Source organism: Panthera tigris, chromosome C1, assembly GCF_018350195.1.
Source record: "Panthera tigris isolate Pti1 chromosome C1, P.tigris_Pti1_mat1.1, whole genome shotgun sequence".
Taxonomy (NCBI): Eukaryota; Metazoa; Chordata; class Mammalia; order Carnivora; family Felidae; genus Panthera; species Panthera tigris.
This window is the reverse complement of record NC_056667.1, coordinates 117,484,290-117,504,805: the sequence shown is the minus strand read 5'-3', so window position 1 is coordinate 117,504,805 and position 20,516 is coordinate 117,484,290. Positions and strand designations below refer to the sequence as shown.

At 37.9% G+C, this 20,516-nt stretch overlaps 1 protein-coding gene across 2 annotated transcripts in view; it reads left to right on the top strand.

The window, feature by feature from the left end:
• Positions 1-559: 559 nt before the first annotated feature.
• The window catches only part of PTPN4 (protein tyrosine phosphatase non-receptor type 4), a 222,082-nt gene continuing 202,125 nt past the window's right edge, over positions 560-20,516 (top strand). For both annotated transcript variants that reach the window (XM_042994256.1, XM_042994252.1), the window contains exon 1: positions 560-649. The gene's annotated coding sequence lies outside the window, so the exon portion shown is untranslated. The remainder of the gene's footprint in view (positions 650-20,516) is intronic.

Genomic DNA, 20,516 nt, shown 5'->3' with positions numbered 1-20,516 from the left:
GGCGTCTGCGCAGCCGCCATGTTCGGTTGCTATGCTGTGGCCTGGGAGACGGGGTGTGCTTGAGGGAGGAGGAGGAGACGGAGGAGGAGGAGGAGGAGGTGGAGGAAGAGGAGGAGGAGAAGGAGGGGGGAGGTTGAGCTCCTCTTGCACTCTCACACACAAACGCTGCCCCGGATTACCCGCCCGCTCACACCGCGCTGCGCGCTTTTCCGCTCCTCGCGGCCCCCCCACATTGTTCTCTCAGGACTCCTGGGTCCCCGGGGGCTGAATTCCGGGCCTGAGTCGGGGACAGGAGAGACTTGGCTTTGGCCGAAGGGTCCGAGGTTTGGGGCCAGGCCCCCCGCCCCGGGGCTCCCCTCCCCCACGGCACTTTGGGGGTGTGTGGATTATCTCATCCCCGCAGGGAGGTGGGAGAGCGCGCCGGCCGCCCGCCTCCCTCCCGCCTCCCCGGCGGCGCCGGCCCGCTGCAGCCCCGCAGTATGAGGTGGTGCTGGCGGCTCGGGGCCGTGGCGCGGCCGCTGCGGCGGCGGCTGCTGGGGGGGCGCTGAGGGAGCCCCCGGGAGCCGCGCGGCGGACGCGCTTCGCCCCGGCGCGCCCGGGCCTCGAGGCTTTTCTTCTCCAGCCGAGAGGACGCGGCTGTGCACCGAAGGTAAGAGGCTCTGGGGTTCCGGCCGGCGTCTCGGCCCTGCGAGGCGCGCGAGGCTGTTACCTGGGTGTGGGAGGCGAGCCAGGTAGGGCAAGCCGGAGGCACTAGGTTGATTTCAGAGAAGGGGAAAAATGATGCTTGTACCCCCGCCCCCCTTTCTTCTCGGGACCTCTGCTCCCGCAGCTCCTGGGGTTAATGTTGGAATCTGTAACGGGTGAGCGAAGGGAGAAGGGAGAAGGGAATGGAATCGGTGCGGAGATGGAATGTTCCACAGTACCTAAACTCTAGGTAAGGTTTTGGAATCTTCTGAGTTTTCCATCGTTGGTAGGCTTCCTTTTTGGTTTTGTTTCTGTTTTTTAATGGGCTCATGTGAGTGCTTCTTGCTTCTGCTGCATGGGCAAACTGTCTCTACCGTTGAAGTTTTAAGCCTCTTGTGATTCCACCGGTATATACTTGTGTTTAGGAATCTGTAGTTGGGCCAAAAAAAAAAAAAAGTTGAGATGTAGCTAAGTAGACGATACCGATGCATTTCCCAAGGTTTCCTTAGGATGGAACAGTTTACAGTTGCAAAGATACATGTATCGGTGTTTCTGCGAAATTTGAAATGGGAGGCTTTTATGTGTTGGGTTACCTTATATTGTGACACCAGTACAGACAACGAATTGTAGGCTTTTCAAGCGCTTGTTCAGGGGAACCTGTATATCTGCAATGTACTAACTGCTTTTAAATCAGACTTGGAGTAATATTAGGTTTATGTGACCAGATCGTGGGTCTAGCTGAAACAGTGCACTTAAAACGTGTTTATGGGGGCGGGGGGGAACCTAACCCAAAAGCCAACATATCCGACTTACAAAAGATGATTTAAGGGAAAAGATCATGGAACAGTAAAAGCCCAGATTTTTTACCCTAAGTTTTGAACCTTAACGTGTCAAAGAAAAAAAAATTATTTTTCTTTTTTTTTTAAGGGAGGAGGAACTGACCTTAAAATAAGTGATTGCTCAGTCCAAGGTGTGCTTGCTTACTGGAGTAGAGCTAGATGTATCAGTTAGATCTTGAATTTGATGAATATAAATTTAACCTATAGATTTTTTTCAAAAAAGATTTTTCATAAGCAGAAGTGTGTGTATTGTATAGAACTTCTTTACTGACTCATAATAAAAGAGTGCGGTCTTTTGTCGATCCCACCATTTTTTTGTCAGAATAAATTTATGCTCCAGTTACCACAAAGATGTTTTTATGTCTCTGTTTTGTTTGTTTGTTTGTTTTTAATGACACACATATCTTTGTTACCGTTTTTCACTGAAACATGTGTGGTCCCATATTCTCATGTTCTTGAGTGGTTTGGTTTATAAGAAGAAAATCATAGTCTCTTAGTACATGGAGATATTTATGATTTAGCTAATCTGTTTTAAACATTTGGCCAGGAGCTAAACACAAGGAGCCATGACTATTTTGTCATATTTATTAATGTTGAGTAGGCTACAGTTTATTAAGTTGGAAAATCACACGTTCTTCAAAAGTAGTAATGGAGAAGATATAACTTTCTTATTGCCTGCTTTCTAACCTGCTTAGCTTCTGGGCTGTGGGTATAGAATTGTTTCATACTTGGTTTTTTATGTTCTAACTGAATATCTTTTAAAATGTCCCTACTAACTTTGTTACTTCAAATTTGTGACACCCAATTTCTAATTTAGGCTAGGCATAAAACCAGCATTGATTGAACACACTTGCTAAAAATACTTTCTGGGTCAGATGTACTTAGAATGCAGCCTCAGGAAAATTCATTTGACCTATTCTAATGTGACCAATGTATACTTCATTATTATTGAAGGACTTTAAAAAATTACAGACTGTCACAAATTAGATTTCATCGGTTCAGGCATAGAAGCCTGTTTTCAATGTATAAAGTGCTTTATGTAGGATAGTAATAAAGACTTTTTTCATCAAAAAAAAAAATTTATGTGACTCCCCCCCATTGAATATTGTTAGTCTTTATGATTTGTATATTCAGAATATTTTAGTTTTGTCTAAAAAAATTATTTGAGTTGTAAAGTGACAGTACAAGGTGCAGTGTTATCTCTTTGGCATTTATTTGACTTATTCTGAACCCTTTATGGGGGAGCATTGGTCATGTTTTTGAGTAAATTATCTTTAAGGACTGAGGTAAGAGAATGCCAGATAAATTTCAAGGAGACACTGGGAGGACACTCCCCTGCCCCCCCTTTTGCGAGTTGATATGGTCCGTTTTAAGCAATAAGAAAGCTTTAAAAAATATGTAGAAATCTTGTTTTGTGGATGTTTAAACATGACTGTTTAAAAGTTCTTTAATTTTTTTGTGTTAGTTTTTAGGAGTGTAAAATTGGTGACCTCATGCGAAATGGCAAGTCTGTTTAACTGTGTGGCTAAATATGAATTGTTGTCCCTACGTAAAATTTAGTATTGGTGGAAATTCACTGGCTACAAACTGAGTTGAATTTTGTTGTTTTTCTGGGTAAACGCATACATGATGTAAAATGTTTTATATGCTGTAGTCTAGATTTGTTAAATTTGTCAGTTTAGTAGATTAAGCTGTGAAGCCTTGAAGGTTAGTTTAACACGCTGGAAATCCTTTTTTATTACTGTTTACCTGGAAAGTATTGTAAGATGAAGGTGTTATTTCTTCATTTAATATTCAACTAGGGCAGATGGTGATAAGGAATATAATGTACAAGTACTGTAGAATCGTCTATTGGTTTGGAAGTTCAGGATCTAGGAACAGTCTAGTATATTTCTTTTCCTTTGCATGGTCAGTCAGTATAGTCATATATACAACAGGGTGGGAAATAAGAGGGGATATTTATTACATTCTCTAAACTTTGTTAGAGGCATCTCCCTCCCCCACCTTCATTCTTCATTTTGTTACTCCTAAGTAGCAACGCTAGAAGAAAGGTGTAAGTATTTGAAAAAATTGGTAGGAACAGATTGAAAAGTAGGTGCTGTGGATTATTTTAAGGGGAAGATACTAATTTGGGCATTCTTGTGTTTGTATCTTTTAACCAAGAAGTTATATAGAGGAGTAGAAAGATAGAAGGATACACAAGGGAAGTGTTTAATGTCCGTTACGCGCCAGATAATGTAAAGGAGCATTTTGTGTTGTCTTACGTAGTCATCAAGTACACTTTGTGAGGTAGGTATTATGAATTCCCTGCTTCCTCCCTCCCCCAAATGGGGTCAAAGAGCAATTAAATAACTAGGACCACACTGCAATAAGTAGAATTGAAACTAGGTCTGTCTGACTCTGAAGCTTATTCTGAAGAATAAGCTGTCCAATTAAACTTTCTACAGTGATGGAAATACTCTTTTTCTGCACTGTCAGGTATGGTAGCCGTTAATCATATGTGGCATGGAGCACTTGAATGTGACTGTCCTGCCTGAGGAACTGAATTTAAAATTGTATTTAATTTTAACCAGTTTAAATTTAAATAACCAGATGTTGCTAGTGGCTATAATATTGGATAGCACAGCTTTAGATCTTGCTGCCTAGAAAATCTGAGTTTTAGTATTGAATCTTCCACTAGTTTATATATGACATTAAGCAAATTATTTGATTTTGAGCCTCAATTTAACCCATTGGGAAAATGAAGAGGTTGTCACTGAAAAGATTATCTCCAGCATCCCTTCTTGCTCTAGAGTTCTGTGATTCTTACTAAAATATACAGTGGCACTTAATATTTGAAAGCATTGTATCTGAAAGGATTCCTCTTACCAATATATTTACCCATTATTTAAACTTTTTTCTTTAGTTATTCTTTTTCAGAAGGGTAATATGTATAAAGCACACATAATGGATAATGGATTCCCCCCTCCTGCCTCCCCTCTCCCCTCCAGTTATTAAGTATTGTTTAAATTCAAGGCAGTGCTTTCCTTGGAACAAAGTTTGAATTTTTTTTTTTTTTTAATGTTTATTTTTGAGAGAGAGAGAGAGAGAGAGAGACAGACAGACAGCGTGAGTGGGAGAGGGTCAGAGAGAGACACAGAGAGAGGGAGACAGAGAATCCAAAGCAGGCTCCAGGCTCTGAGTTGTTAGCACAGAGCCTGATACAGGGCTTGAATCCATGAACCATGAGATCATGACCTGAGCTGAAGTCAGATGCCCCACCAACTGAGCCACGCAGGCGCCCCTGAAGTTTGAATTTTTAAATATTTTTTTTGAATTTTTAAATTTTTATTTCAGCATGCCACCTTCCCATTTAAGAATGTGTCTGTTACAGTTCCCTGTTACTTATCAAATTAATTCCAAACATATCAACTTGGCCTTGAAGGCTTTCTACCCACTTCAAGTCACTAGCTTTGTTTCCCATTCTTGCTTAAAAAGAAAATACTCTTGTGTTTTCCTCTGCCCTTGATTCCTCAGTTGAAACATTCCTGTCTCCAATTCATGTGCCTCCTCTTTAAGTCTTCCTCAAAATTCAGTCTTTTTTCCCTGGAAGAATGCTGCTTAATCCAGTCATGATTGACAGGTTTTCAATCCTAGTAATAAGCACCCTGGGCTTAATATATGATTTTTAAATACAGTTAGTTGAGTACATCCTTCTTAAGTTTTTACAATGTTACCTGTTCTGTGTCCTTAATAAAAATATATAAAAAAAATTAAAATGGGAGTTCTTTTTTACTGCCTCAGGAGTTCAGTTCATTGCCTAGCAATTCGGCTTCAAAGAGTCGCTAATATAAAAAAATGATACTGTCACAACATTCACCCTTAATTACCATTTAATAGATATTTTTGGTTTTTTTTTCCAGGCAATTGTCCATACTTTTAAAATTAAGTTGTATGGTAGAGATACAGTTTTGAGTTTAATATATTTGAAACATATAGTAGAAGCATTGCAATGTAGGAAAAAGATGATAGACTTTGAAGTCACATTGATGTAGGTTGGAATCTGATCTCAAAAACTTTGGACAAATTATATAACCCTCAAGCCTACTTCCTTGTCTGTGAAATTAGGATAAGAATACTTGTCTTTGAGTTGTTGTAATGATTAGGATAATATGTATAAAGCATGTAGTACTCTTTAAATAGAAAAGATGGTCAATAAATGGTAGGTGATCATATTTTTCTCATTTTCCCATTCCCATCATGAGTATAACTTAAATAATTGCTTAGCAGTTCAGATGATTTATCAATCAGGTGATTGATTTAGTCATTTACTTTTTGTTAAACATTTTGCCGTTTCTGAAATTTCTACTCCTATAATCTACAGTGAGTATCTCTGTGCTCATAGCTTGTTTATTTCCTCAGTTTAAAACTAGGATAATGGTCCAGTGGTATGAATATTTCTATGCCAGGTTTCTCTCAGAGAAATGGGCAATCTTGTTTTGGAAAAAAAAAATGCTAATTTGATTGTAAAATTTTACCTTATGGTTTTAATTAATGTATTTTGGAAATTTTGGCTTATTGGGGGAATGACATAGTAAACACTCATTTATATGTGAATTAAACAAATATTTGAATGTCTGTTATAGGGATCAGTGGTATACAGGTAAATAGGACATGATTGTTGTCCTTGAGCTCTAATTCTAGGATGGTAACACATGTCAACAAACAATTACAATTCATAGTGACAAGTGTAATAAGATCTGGGGGAAATGAGATGTGGCATTTGAGCAGTGTCTTGGAGGACGGGTTGGAAGTGATCTGGGTAGAGAGAACAGCATGTACAAAATGTCAGAAGTATGAAAGGGTGCATAGTGTATTTGGAAAAATACAGGTTGTCTTGTATATGTGTGTCTTTGTGGGCTGGCTCTTGGTGTCTGATTTTGTGTGGAATCTGTGTTCCTGTATGTGTGTGTCGACTATGTGGATGAAACCTTCCGAGGGTCCTTATTTGGGCTTTGAGTGGAATTATAGTAAGAACTGTAGAACTTCCCAACTGGTGTGCCATGAATGGTTCACATGTGTGCCAGAGAGCAAGGTGTACCCATCAGGCTATCGGTCCTGGGCATATTGGAACCCCTAGATGGCTTCTTTTGACCTCCTATAGTGTTGGCTTATTCCAGTGTCCTAAAAATTATTTTCTTTGGTGCCAAGTTGGGAAAAGATTGGGAAAGGTACTGTGTTCTAGAGGCTCTAAGTATTGGCAAGTTTATGGTACCCACTCACCCCTGGCATTCCCACAGGTAATAAAAAGTATAACCAATATCAAATCCTAAAATAAACACAAAGGAGATCAAATCAAAGTCCCCTTTTTAACCTGCCTTTCTTCTCTCCCCCCTTCCCCCCCAGTAATTACTACTTGATTGTTTTGTGTGTGTGTGTGTGTGAAATATCTTTTTGGTACTCCTTTTAGGTGTACTTTTTGCTAGTGCCCTACACAAATGTTTAGTCTGCCTCTTAGGAAATCAGAATTTGCATTAGGGAGCAATTATCCATATTTAAATAATGGAATAAGATTAGATGTGGGTTTTGAAAGGTAACTCCTGACTTGTAGATAATGATGCAAGGATGTAAGGATGGTGCAAACATGAGGCTAGAGAGACCAGTTAGGATGCCCTTGCAGTGGTCCAGGTGAGAGATTATAGCTGGAAACGGGGAAATGAAAATGAGGATGTGGGACTAGAACCGAAAACTGATTAGGTAGTTTCACTAGAACTGAGTGTCCATTTGGATATAAGGGAAAGAGGAAAAGAGTTGATGATGATACCAAGATTTCTTCTTTGGGCAGCTCTAAGGCCAAATAATTTTTATTGAGTACGTACAGTGAGCCATGCATTTTGCTAGGCACAAGGTTGTCATGAATTCTTACTGAATTTTAAAAATTAATTTATTTTGAAATAATTTCAAACCTATAGAAAAGTTGCAAGAACAGCACAAAGAGCTCTTGAATCTCCTTCAACCAATTTTTTCCTTGAATTATTCTTAGTAAAAATATTTTCCTTGAATAATTTTACACACACACACAGTATATACCATATATATACCATATGTGGTATATACTCTGTATATAGTGTATATACTGTGTGTGTGTGTGTGTGTGTGTGTGTGTACACAAGTTAAGCATGCAACATCTTTGTGCGTGGCTCGCGATAGTGGGCCCAAGTGTGGCCTTTTCTTCCAGATGCCCAAAGAAGGAACTTTTGTCTTTGACCCTTTCTCTCTGCTATATCTTAGTGGATTCTCAAATTTTAGTGAGACTACCTAGTTATCTCATTTCTGGTCTCTCATTTTCATCCCTACTTCCAGCCATTTCAGAGGAATGTACCATTTTTTATTTCATTGGACTGTTTCTGAACCATTTGAAAGCAAGTAGCACACATGATGCCCATCACTCCTAAATAATCAGTGTGTCTTTATCAAAACCTGGATAGTCTCTTATATAATTATCAAATCAGACAGTTAACATTGATATAACAGTGCCTTCAGGAATTGCCAGATGCCATTGAGAATTTTCCAGTTGTCCCAGCAGTTTTTCTCTTTTCTTTTTGGTTTAGGATCCAACTTAGGATCTTACATTACATTTAATTATAATGTGTCTTTAGTCTCTTCAGTTTGAAACATTTCCTCAATATTTCTGTCTTGTATGACCTTGACCTTTTTTATTCTGAAAGATATCCCTTCGCTTCGGTTCATCCGTTGGTTTGCTCATGTGTAGACTAAATGCGTTGTTGGCAGGAATACCATAGAAATGATGTGCTGTTCTTAGTCTGTCACTAGGATGCATACAGTGTTGTCCCACCACTGTGATGTTTACTCTGAACACATTGTTATGTTCATGTTTACTGACTTTCTACACTGTAAAGTCATCATTTTTACTTTTGTAATTGGTATGTCTTTTGTGAGAAGAGCTCCAAGGCTCCAAGTATTTGATTCTTCCTCAAACCTCCATCCATCAGTCTATGGGACCACTGATGACTTCTGCATTCTGCCTGAATCAGCTACTACTGTGAAGGTTGCTGTCTGCATTTACTGTTTGATGTTCTGCTGAAAACACATGTCTCCCTTCTTCCCGATGCATTTATTTATTCATTCATTTATTTATATCAATATGTACTCAAGGATTTCTATTCCTATTCGGTGGGTTGTATTGTTATTTTTAATTTTTTTGTTGTTGTTATTGTTGAAATTGTCTTAGATTTGGCTAGTGGCACTGCCCCCCACCCCCCCCCCCCCCAAGATGGCTCCTGAGTCTTTTTGATATGTCCCCATCCTTTGAGTCTTTCCTTACTTTCTGGCACAGGATGTTCCAGACTTTTTCTGGCACAGGATGTTCCAGGTTTTTTGTTGTTGTGTTTTTTTGTCTGTTTGTTTTTAAGGTTACAGACAGCTTAACATTTGGGGGATTAAGAGAAAGAAACTATAGTGGTTATTTCATCCAGTGTGCTTGGCAGTGGGGTTACAGAATGAATAAGACATGATCTTTATTTTCAAGGAGATTATACTTTCTTTGGAGGAACTTAAAATTTATTATAGTGCTAGAAATATATACAGATAAATCCTAGTTATGTTAGTATATAGCTAAAGTATGTACAGATAAGTCATAATTAATAAGTGTAGCACAATATATTACCAAACTCAGACTTCTCAAATATTTAAAAATTTATTTAAATTTTATTTCCTTTTTTAATTGTTAGTATGTCTGGTTCAAATTTTAAAATAATGTAAAAAGGTATGTATTTAGAAGTCTTTATTTATTTTTTAATGTTCATTATTTATTTTTGAGAGTCAGACAGAGCATGAGCCAGGGAGGGGCAGAGAGAGACAGAAAATCTGAAGCAGGCCCCAGGCTCTGAGCTGTCAGCACCAAGCCCAACATGGGGCTCCAACCCAGGAACCGCAAGATAATGACCTGGGCCAAAGTCAGTAGCTCAACTGACTGAGCCACCCAGGCGCCCCAAGAAGTCTTAATACTGTTCTGTCTCTCCCTTCCCTGCTCTCTATAGGTAGCCACTTTGATTTTTTGTATATTTTACCAGTATTTTTGCAAATAGAAAAGAAATAATAAATATAAATCACTGTTTCCCCCTACCTTTCCATGTAGAAGACAGCATATTATATTAATGTTTTATATCATAGTTTTTTCATTTAAAATATATGTTGGAGATCCCTTAACTTCAGTATAAGGGAACTCTTCCCTTTTTTTTTTTTTTTTTTTTTTGTATAGTGACATGTTCAATTGTGTGGATATGCTATTAGGCTAACTGATTCAAATTATTTGAACTTTGCTCTACTTTTTTAGGCCCTTTTACTTGTGCAGCTCATTTACTTTCACCTCTTCTGTATGAACTAGTGCTCCCATGAGGCATTTTATTTTATTTTCTTCTTCTTCTTCTTCTTCTTTTTTTTTTAAGTAGGCCTCACACCCAGCGTGGAGCCCAGTGTGGGGCTCGAACTCACGACCCGGTGATCAAGACCTGAGCTGAGATCAAGAGTCGGATGCTTAACTGACAGAGCCAACCCAGGTGCCCTCCATGAGGCATTTTACATCAGTGATCTGTGTTACTTTCTTCACTTAAAGGCATCTAATGAATGCCTAGTTGGAGAAGCATTTTAGACTTTGTGGCCAAGCAAAGGACTTCCTTTTTGTAGTAGCTTAGATGAAAAATGGAAGAAAAAGAGAAAGGGGTGAAACTAATATTTGTGTTTTAAAATATAGTATTTCATTTAATTCTCTCACACAACCCTGTAGAATAGGTAATGTTACCCCCTTTTTATAGGTGAAGAAGTTGAGGGTCAAAAAGTTGAGTTTGTTTAGACTTTCACAGCTAGAAAATGGCAGATTTAGGTTTTGAAAGTAGGTTAATTTGAGTCCAGAATCTGTATCTTTTCTGCTGCTGTCCTATTTTCTGTCTCCTATTTTTGAATTCCTGAATTCTAGTCTTATAACTGGAGCTCTCTGCTATCTCATAAGCCTTTCATCAAGAACCATGAAATTAGGCACGTTTCCCTATTATGTTTTTCCTGATTGCTGGGATAGCACCTGCTTATCCGATCTCTACCACGAAGGCCCTGCTTGCCTGAATTGCTGACTATTGCCCACTAGTATAAGATGTGGATACTGTTTTTTAGCTGTCTGTCTAGATTGCCTCTCCTTATCCCTGAGTTTCCTTTTCTCCTTTTTTTCTACTGTATCCCTGTTACCATTTGAGCTTCAGTTTGGCAATATGAACCTTGGGCAAAACTTCTGAAATTTTGGTGGATGATATTTTTAAAAACTCATCATGTCTTGTTTGGACTTGTAAAATAGTCTCCTTAAAGTGCATTCTGCCATTGGTTTTGCCCTTTTTAATCCTCCTCGTCACTGTAGCCTGAGTAATCTGACATGGATATCCTATCACATTACACCCTGCTCAGAATTTTGTATTGGCTCTCTCTTCCTGTAAGATACAAGCTAAACTCATGGTCAGCCCTTGTCTGCCTCTCCAAGCTTCACTCCCATATTCCCAGTATTCACAGTGCCTTGCCTGTAATACGTGCTAATTAATATGGACTACACTTCAAGTGAGTAGAATGAATGAATTTTCCAAGGAGATTAAAATTATTTAGGAAATATTTTAGAATATTTTTAAATTCATGTTTTCTCTTTTAGTTATTTCTTATAGCATGGAAATAAAATATTTTTACAAACTCCAAGGATTCCCAAATTGTTTTATTTACATTGGAATTTAAAAAATCTCTATATTTAGTTTATTTACACTTCCAACTTTCTAGCCCAGTCCAGACTGTGATCAGTTACTGTGCTTGCTGCAGAAGCTACATAGGGAAATGGGGAATCTTCATTGGGATGGGTTTTGTGATTTGGAAAAGTTATTCTAGGTGATTGTGATATTATCACCTACCTTGCATGTAGATATTTTTATAGATTTTGATCTGTGTTAGCATAATTATTTACAAAGCAATTGTATAGATCAACAGTTCCTTATATGCAATTCTGAGATCCCCAAGGCCCTGAAAAAAACTTTTTAGAACTAATTTGACAGCCAAACTTGACCTAAACTGATGTGAGGCTACTGAGACTTTAATGTTTTTATTTTATTTATTTTCATTTTTGAGACAGAGAAAGACAGAGCATGAGCAGGGGAGGGGCAGCGAGAGAGGGAGACACAGAGTCTGAAGCAGGCTCCAGGCTCTGAGCTGTCAGCACAGAGCCTGATGTGGGGATTGAACTCACGAACTGTGAGATCATGACCTGAGCCAAGATTGGATGCTTAACCACTTTGGTGACTGAGCCACTCAGGTGTCCCAAGGCTACTGAGACTTTATTTATTTCACTTGCATTGAACATTCCTAGGGTACTCTAAGGAACTTTTAAATAATATGTGGTTAATACTGGGTATTACCTTAGACCCAACTGTGAATGTTATTTAATATGAGGTATTTATGCATTATCACCTCTCTATAATCAAAATATTCTGAAATTCAGAAGTGTTTTGAAACCAGTAGTTTCAGATACAGGATTTTAGGTCTGAACCAATTTTCACTACTTCCAGTTTCCTTAGCAGTGGGTGATAAATAGTAGTCTGTTTTATTTTGAATTTCTTTTTGATGATAATTTAGTTGAACTTTTTTCATGTGTATTCATGTGTATTTCATGTGTATTCATGTGTATGTCATTTCTTGTTGCATTCTTCAAATTTTTTGTTCATTTTTCTGCTAGGATTTTAATGTTTTTTCTTACCAATTTATAATATTGTAGATACTGACTGGGTTTCTGTTAGCACAGAACCACTTGTGACATATTTTAAGTTCTTTGTCTCTAACAAATCAATAGGAAATTCTGTGAGTTGAACACTCATCTACTTATAGTATAAGGGAGATGACTGTGCTCCTATGCTCAAAGTGCCTTAATGGCATCTGGTCTTATTTTGAAAGCAGAAGCTTTTACCATGGCCTGCAAGCCCTTACATGATCTGTGGGTGCTGCTCTGTCTGACCTCTCTGACCACTCTTGTTCACTTTTTTCAAGGTGCACTGGCCTCTTTGCTGTTCCTGGAACATGCCAGACATGCTCACACTTGAGTCTTTCTTGGTTGTTCTTCCCTCTGCCTAGAACACCTTTTTTCCCAAGTGTTCCAGGCAGAGTATCCACATGACTCACCCTTACTTCCTTTCAAGTCTGCTTAAAAATGAATTTCTCAGTCATACTTTTCCTGAATATCCTATTTAAAATTGTATCCCTGGGGGCACTTGGGTGGCTCAGTTGGTTAAGCGTCTGACTTCAGCTCAGGTCACAATCTCACGGTCTATGGGTTCGAGCCCCACATTGGGCTCTCTGCTGTCAGTGCAGAGCCCGCTTTGGATCCTCTGCCCTCCTCTCTCTGCTCTTCCCCCTTCCCTCTCTCTTAAAAGTAAACATCAAGGGGCACGTGGTTGGCTCAGGTGGTTGAGCTTCCGACTTTGGCTCAGGTCATGATCTCATGATTCGTGGGTTTGAGCCCTGCATTGGGCTCTGTGCTGAAAGCACGGAGCTTGCCTGGGACTCTCTCTCCCTGATCCTACCCCCTCATGTTCTCTCTCGCTCACTCTCTGAAAATAAATAAATAAAATATTTAAAAAAATAAAACTTTCTTAAAAAAATAAAAGTAAAAAAATAAAATTGTATCCCTATTTGCACATTCCATGCTTTACTACCTTATACTATATAATTTTATTTTTACTTATTAGAATGGAAGCTCCATAAGGACAGGGGCTTCTATTTTGTTTAGTTTGTTGATATATTTGTGTTGCTTCTCTTGATCTGGCACATTTTGAGACATTTGGTAGATAATGTTGAACAAGGAAAGGGTTAGAGGAGAATAAGGAGGAACATTTATCTAATTGTCAAACATATAAACAATTGAGGCTTCTAAAATTTTTTTTACAGATTTTTAATGAAATCAAAATATAATAGTAATGGTAGAATATAATTTTTTCATTGTATTGGTTTAGTAATGAGAAGAGTGTAATTCCTTTTTATAGGATAACATTTCACTTAATTAGGGTAATCTCTGCACATTGTGGGGTTCAAACTCACAGCCCTGAGATCAAGAGTCAAATGCTCTGTTGACTGAGCCAGGTGCCCTTGTAAAAACCATTCTTAATTCATGGCCCAAAAGCAAACAGATTTGGCCATTGGGCCATAGTTTGCTGACCCCTGGACTATGCCACTATTGCCCAAATTGGTGCAAACTCATCTGTAGCACAGGCCCAAGTATCTTTCCAGGTTTTTTTGTTTGTTTTTAAGTTTATTTATTTATTTTTGACAGAGAGAGCACAAGTGGGGAGAGAGGCAGAAAGAAGGAGAGACAGAATCCGCAGTGTCATCACTGAGACTGATGCGGGGCTTGAACTCATGAACTGTGAGATCATGACCCGCGCTGAGATTAAGAGCTGGACGTTTAACCACCTGAGCCACCCAGGTGCTCATCTTTCCAGGTTTTGTTTTCCTGATGAGTTGTCTTGCATCCAACTGCATTACTGGTGTTTCTTGGATAGTTACTGGTTTGTGAGGCTTTTAGTAACCAGTACTCTGATTTAATTCTAGTGTAACTACAATATTTTGATAAAAGCGTAGTATTTCCAATTTTTTCCTAAAGTCAGTTTTGAGTGTTAAGACAGGTAGTACCCAGTGATGATGATGATAATAATAATGGCCAACATTTATTAGGTACTTTTAAGTGTCAGGCACTATGCTAAGGACTTAGGTATCACCTCATTTAATGCTCTTAGCAGCTCCTTTGTGAGGAAACTGAGGCACAGAGTGGTTTAGTAATTCCAAGGTATAAAGGTAGTAAGGATTTGAACCTTAAAACAGCCTGATTACTGAGCTCACATTCTTTTTTTTTTTTTTTTTTTTTAATTTTCTCTTTAATGTTTATTGTTGAGAGAGAGGGGCCTTGAACCTGGACCGTGCGATCATAACCTGAGCCGAAGTCGTACGCTTAACCGAGTGAGACACCCAGGTGCTTCACTGAGCCCACATTCTTAACTACTAAGAAGTATTACTTCCCATGTATGCTAATAGTTTGTATTCTTACGGTTTGGGCCCCTTTGCAGAATTCCCTCTCTTTTAATCTAACTTCATTTGTGAAGGACTGACAGTTATTTTCAACAGACAAGGACTCATGAGAACATATGAGGTAATAAGATGGTATTATGATTACATACAAAGTCAGGGCTTTCCCACTACTTAGACTTTACTCCACATTACGAGGTACTTTTTACGTCATTCTCATGATAACTTCTATTTCATTCTACAGTTGACACTTGAACAACATGGAAGTTAGGAAGTGCTGACCCCCACACAATCAAAAATTTATGTATAACTTTTGTCTCCCCAAAAACTTATTAACTGCTAGTAGTCTGCTGTAGACCAGAAGCCTTACCGATAAACAGTTAACACATATTTTGTATGTTCTGTGTATTATATGCTGTATTTTTACAATAAGCTAGAGAAAGGAAGATGTTATTTAAAAAATCGTAAGGAAGAGAAAATACATTTATCGTACTGTACTGTATCAAAAAAAATCTGCATGTGAGTAGACCCACGCAGTTCAACCCTGTGTTAAGACTCAGCTGTATTCTTGTTTGTTGAAAAAAATACTGGTTTTGGCTCACTAAGTCGATTTCATAGCCAGTGAATCTCAACCTACAGTTTGAAACATTTCATTAAACATTTAGGTACTGTGAACTCTATTGTTTGTGTTCAGTTACAAAGGAAATTGCTTATATGAAACACTTGCTTTCTAAATGAAGGGTAAGAATTCTGGAGGCTAGTATTCCTTTTTTTCCCCCCACCTAAAAATGCTCTACACTAATAATGTAATGTAATATAATATGACTATATTATATAGTTAAATTAAATAATTAATTTTTACTTATTTATTTTATTTTATTTTATTTCATTTTATTTTATTTTAGAGAGTGTCAGAGGGAGAGAGAGAGGGAGAGAGAGAGAGGGAGAGAGCATCCCAAGCAGGCTCCATGCTCAGTGTGGAGCCTGGCACAGGGCTCAATCCCATGACCCTAGGAAAATGACCCAAGCCGAAATCGAGTCTGATGCTCAACTGACTAAGCCACCTAGGTGCCCCTAAGAGAATTTTTGTTGAAGAAGAAAGGAGCATCAAACCCTGAAAGACGATGATACTATATACACTAATGGCTGGCCCTTTTTGGACAAGGAAAAACAAGAATATTTTCATTGGCTGATGGTACTTATGAAAGATGGACTTTATTGTTGGTGTCTTATATGGAGATGACTAAAGAATAGAAATTTAGGAAGTAGGATGGGAGAGGGGAAAACCTGGTGGCTGCTGAAATTGTTTCTAGTGCTTAGGTAATGAGCTACAGTTAGGAGAAAGAAACAGTAGTTTTTTGACTCCCTAAAACCGTTTGTTTATGTCTTTTTTAGTATATTGTTTTACTGGATTATTTAAAGTCTCTTTCTTCAACTAGACTGTGAGCTCACTGAGGGTGGAGACCTAGATGAATATAGATTTATATCTCTAGCATCTAATACTGTGTATGGCAACTAGGAGCTGTTGACATGTTTACATGAATAAACAGGTATATTGAAGGTACAGGATTATGGACCTCTTTGTGGGCTTTAGTGAGTCTAGGTGTCTGTATCTCTCTCTTGTGCGTGCTCTCTCTTTCTGTCTCTCTCTCTCTCACACACACACACATAGTCACATGGTACTTAAAATTCTGTAACATATAAATAGGAAATAATGAGATATAAAAGATTAAATAGTGAAAAAAGGAAAAGTCTCAGGTAAATAAATTTGACACAAGAAGTGGTTTAAATTATATTCCAGGATTTATAGTTTAGAATGAATTTTAAATTTATATTGACATTGTAATTCAGCATTTTTAGTGGGTCCATAACCATGGAGGACATTTGGAAAATGCTGCCTGTACATCAGTGAATCAGTGTGTGGGCCCAGTGCTATGCATTCATGTCTCAAGTGATTGATTTGCTTGTGATTATCTGGGATACTTTTTTGTTGTTGTATACTATTTCTTAAGAAGATTCTTGTATAAATTATTGCATTATAATTACTGTATGAATAGTATTTGGTGTATTAAATACAGAGAGCTAAATTTTAGAGCAAAACTGTTGCTACATTTGTGTTTTTTTTTATTTTCCCCTTCTATGGCGTATCATTTTTATAGATCATAGTTTTCATAGTTCTGTCCTAACAGAATCTGGCCCATTCAATTTTATATTGCTAGTTCAGTTCTGAAGGGTTGAGGGACCCTTGAATATAGTATTATAGCAACAAGCCAAGTTACTCAGTTCAGTATTTTACACTACCAGCATTACAGTTTACAGTTACATTCAAAGCATTGTATTACAAATGAAGATTACAGCAAAGCAGATGGTTCATTTCAGAGCATTCCATTTAAAATAACTGTAAAAGATTGTCACTTATCCAGGAAACTTTTTGTGAGTAGTTAATTGCTTGATTTTTTTTAACAGAGGTTTTATTGTATTTGCTTTTAAAACAGCATTTGAAAGAGATATTCTTTCCCAGCAGGTTTTTACTAAAAAAAATTTCAAACCTTTGGAAAAGTAGCAAGAGTGGCATATTGAACATCCCCATGTACCTTTCATATAAATTCACCAATTGCTAATGTTTTGCTACTTTGTTTATTTCCTGTAGACACTTGTAAAATTTCTGAGCTATTTGAATATTGCAGTCATCACGATCATAACACTGTACCCTAAATGATTCAGCATGTAGACATGCATCTTCTAGGGGAAAAGGCACATTCTCCCACATAATCACATGATCACACTCAGGAAATTTAGCTTTGACACGGTACTGTAATCTGAAATATAGTTTATATCTAGATTGCTCCAGTTATCCAAACAAATGCTTTATACTTTTTTTCCTCCTGATTCACGATTGGGTTAAGGACTGCACATTGCATTTGGTTAAGTCTCTTTTAATCTATAGCACTTGCCCAGCCTTTTACATCTCCTCCTCCTCCTCCTCCTTTCTTTCTTTTGGAGAATCCAGGCCAGTTGTTTTGTAGAATGTCTCTCAATTTGGATTTGTCTGGTTGTTTTAATATAATTTTTTTCATAATTAGGTTCGGATTAAACATTTTTGGCAGGAATATTACATAGGTGTTGTGTTCTTAGTGTATAACATTATGGTACTTATGACCATAAGTACATTATGGTACTTATGGTACATTATGGTACTTATCAGTTTTGGTGATGTTAAAGATTATCATTTGGTTAAGGTGGGATTTGACAGATTTCTCCACCGTAGAGATACCTTTCCCCCTTCATAATTAATAGTATCTGTGGGATGATACCTTGAAATTATGTGTATACATTGTTCCCCAACAAACTTTCATCAACTGATTTTAGAATTCATTGATGACTTTTGCCTGAATCAGTTGTGGTAGTTGTAAAATGGCAGTTTTCTGTTTCTCTCATTCCTTCTACATTTATCATTTGACGTTATTCTATAAAGAAGTTAGTTATTTCTCTCCTTCACTTAAAAAAATTAGTATCAGGTTAAATCTGAGGATTCTTGTTTTATTATTTATTTTTAAACTTAAATGGTCTCATTTGGCTGGTGGGAGCCCCTTTAAACTGCCTCTTATGTTCTTTGACTTGTTTCCATCAGATTTTGAGGATTTCTTCACTTACTAACACAAGACGTTTAGCCTGACCTTGTATTTTTCTTGTCCCAGCTCTGGAACCAACTATTTTTCCCAAGGAATCCTGAAAATTTCCTTTTAGTGTGAAAAATATATAGGGCATTATATATGTTCAGTGTTAATTGAAGTATTTTTGCTTCTAGGTTCCAATAGTGGACAGAGATAGCATATATATATATATATATATATATATATATATATATATATATATGATTTTTTATTTATTTATTTTGAAAGAGAGAGGGACAGAGAGGGAGGGAGGGGCAGGGAGAGAGGGAGAGAGAATCCCAAGCAGGCTCTGCACTGTCAGTGTAGAGCCCAGCACGGGGCTCGAACCCACAAACTGTGACATCATGACCTGAGCCAAAATCAAGAGTCAGACGTCTAACTGAGCCACCCAGGCACCCTGCAAATATATATATATATTTAAAATGAAATCATATCATTATTTCTAATTCCAGTCTAACACTAGAACCTTCTCTCTATGCCATATCTGACCTCCTTTCTCCTATAGTGGGACCCCTGGTTCCCAGTAACATTAACGTATTCATTCATTTGTTCAGTAATACATACAAAACAGTTTCAGAATGCTACAACAAGACCACTTATAGACAACAAACTTACTAAGTAAAATTCAAGGTTATTTTTTACATTTCTTTTGATTTGTCCTCAGATTATATGATGTTATGGGTATGCGGTCATGAGCAGGTGTCAGCAGAATGTGGTCTCTTGGTCAAATCTGACCTCCCACCTGTTTTTGTATGGCTGTTGAACTAAGGCTGATTTTCACATTTTTAAATGGTTGGGAAAAAAATCAAAAGAATAATATTTCATAACATTATTAAATTTTAAAAATTATATGAAATTTGAACTGAAGTGTCCATAGTTTTATTGGAACACAGCTATACTCAATTTGTTTACATATTGTTTATGGCTTCTTTCACACTACAAAGGCAGAATTCAATAGTTGTGACTGAGATTATATGGCCTGTAATGCCTAAAATGTTTTCTGTTTGGCTTCTTATAGAAAAATTTTGTCAATCCTAGTCAGGAATACTGTGTTCAGTAGTTATTAGGATCCCCCCCTCCCCCCTTCGTGGTTGTGTTATCTGTTTGATTTACAGTTCATTGTTTATTCCATTTTAAGGAGAAAGGCAACTTTTAACAATGATTGCATTTTAGAACTAGAAGGGAACTTAGAGATGATTTAGTCCTGCACTGCGCAATAGGTTAACCACTAGCCAACTGTGGCCATTTAAATTTAATTAAAAAAAATCGTTAGTCACATGAACCACATTTCAAGCGCTCACTTCTGTGTAGCATGGCTGCTGTACAGGACAGTGCAGATTGTAGATCACACAGGTTTTACCATTTTACAGATGAAGAAATTGGAGCTCAGAAAGATGAAGTGACTGTTCCAAGGTAGATCCGAATGAGAAAGCAACAGAATTAGAATGTTAAAGTTTACAGTGAAACAGTGGTTTATCAGGTTTACTAGTGTAACGGCAGTTGTTGATAGAAAAGGAGACCTTTGCTTTAGGCTGTGAAAGCTTTTCTTGCTAAATTCCATTTGAGTGCAGCATAGTAACACAGAATATTTTGTGTTTTGAGAGCTTGATAATTGGCTAAATACAGAGTGCGTGGATGGCTCAGTCGGTTAAGTATCCTACTCCTGATTTTGGCTCAGGCCATGATTTTGTGGTTTGTGAGTTTTGAGCCCCTTGTTGGGCTCTGTGCTGACAGCGTGGAGCCTCCCTGGGATTCTCTTTCTCTCTTTCTCTGCCTTTCCCCTGCTTGAGTGCGTGTGGGTGTGCTCTCAAAAAAAATTGGCTAAATAATTGGCTAGATGCTGCTTTGCCATTCATTTGCACTAATTTCTATTCATTCATTTTTTTGCAGTAAGGTTCCATTTGTATATTGATTTATGAACTTGACTTGGGAAGCTATTGGGAGAGGTTAGAAAGAGTAAGCTATGCTAATTGAGCAAAATAAAGCAATGAAATTCTGCTATTGATTCTCAGTCAACTTGTAATTCAGGATATAAAATCAACGTGCAAAAATTAGTTGCATTTCTTGGGGTGCCTGGGTGGCTCAGCCGGTTTAAGCATCCAACTTCGGCTTAGGTTATGATTTCGCGGTTCACAAGTTCAAGACCTGTGTGTCTGGCTCTGTGCTGACAGCTTAGAGCCTGGAACTTGCTTCAGATTCTGTGTCTCTCTCTCTCTCTCTCTGCCCCTCC